The sequence below is a fragment of the Psammomys obesus genome, unplaced genomic scaffold (assembly GCF_907164565.1).
Source record: "Psammomys obesus unplaced genomic scaffold, mPsaObe1.curated_primary_1811, whole genome shotgun sequence".
NCBI classification, from domain to species: Eukaryota; Metazoa; Chordata; class Mammalia; order Rodentia; family Muridae; genus Psammomys; species Psammomys obesus.
In genome coordinates, this window is record NW_026596252.1 from 12586 (window position 1) to 14346 (window position 1761).

The window sequence follows — 1761 nt, forward strand, 5'->3', positions numbered from 1 at the left end:
TTTTATTGTCAGCCAATGACTTCACAGCAACTACTTATACTTCATATGACTTATAATGGAGGGCTTTTAATGGGAAATTAACATTAATTGTATAGTTCTGGACAATATTTAAAATTTTCATCTTAGGATTGGCCATACAAATTTTTTTATTTTATTTTTTATATTAATTACAGTTTATTCACTTTGAATCCCAGCTGTAGTCCCCTTCCCTCATTCCCTCCCAAACCCACTTTCCCTCCCTCATCTCTTCCCATATCCCTCTCCAAGTCGACTGATAGGGGAGGTCCTCCTTCCCTTCCACCTGACCCTAGCCTATCAGGTCTTATCAGGACTGGCTGCATTTTCTTCCTCTGTGGCCTAGTAACTGCCCCCACCTCAGGGGGAGGTGATCAAAGAGACAGCCACTGAGTTCATGTCAGAGACAGTCCCTGTTCCCCTTACTAGGATACCCACTTGGATACTGAGCTGCCATGGGCTACATCTGATCAGGGGTTCTAAGTTATCTCCATGAATGATCCTTGGTTGGAGTATCAGTCTTAGAAAAGACCCCTGTGCCCAGATATTTTGGGTTTGTTCCTCTCCTTGTGTAAGGCAGTTTTGCCTGCACCTTTGAACATCGAAGTTCTTTAAGTCTTGATGTTGATCTCTGTATCAGTACTGGGATGCTTCCATTTCTGTAGTCTATAGGAGGTTTCACCATTTGGAGGTTCAGATTTTTCTCCACAGTTTCATTGGAATCTGAGGATTTTCTTTCCCATTTGAACTTTAGTACAGATGGAAGTGATTCATTAGTTTCCTTGGAGGAGTATTATCTCCATTTTAAAACTGTTCCAACTTCTAGTACTTGTGCATGAGGTAATTTTTGATCTACTTATATATTTTTTTTTGTTTCTTAGTATAGAAATGGTACCTCTTTCTTGTCTTTGATTGAGAAATCTTAAGTGTTTTCTCACTACAAGAAGTATATTTCTTTGATTTCACTTTAGTTCACTAATTTCTATTGTAGAGAGTCATAACTAAGTTTAATTTTTAGCTTGAAATTGTGATGATATAATTAATTAGCTTTGGGGATTTTTTCCTCTTTTGCTTTAGATAGGATTTTTATTCATCTTCATATAACCTTGATGCAGTTAAGGTTTTGTTGAGATTACACAAAACTAACATTTGTCTCTCCTGAAGAATGAGTATTTCTGTCTCAAATTAATTGTTCTGTACATGTTTTTTAGGTTTAGATTTCTAGTGTTGTAAAAGGCATTTATTTTCCAATAAACTGATCTCTTTCTAGATGCTCTGTCTAGAAAGACAATATCTTGAATATTCATTATGGTGAATTTTATACTTTTATTGTAAAAATGTCCATTTTTGGGGGGGAGTCTACTTGATGATTGTTGGAGGTCACTTATTTGAGACATACACATTTACAAATCTGAGTTTTAAATAATTTAACACGTTTATACAATAAGCTCTACATTTTTACTTAATTTTAAACTCTTCTGATTTTGTGGGGGTTTTTGAGAATTTAACAAATGTTTTGATCATATATACTTCCAACTCATCTGCCCCTTTATGCATTCCTGATTCATCTCTACCTTACCATCTCTGCCAAGATTATTTTCATATGTTACATTTTTATTTAATGTCACATCAATTTTGGTTCATGCTGTCATTTATTCTTGGAATGGGTCCCTCCACTGGAAAGTGCTGGACCCACCAGGAGCTACACTCTTTAAGAACACTAACTCTTTTTCTTTAGAAGTCAAC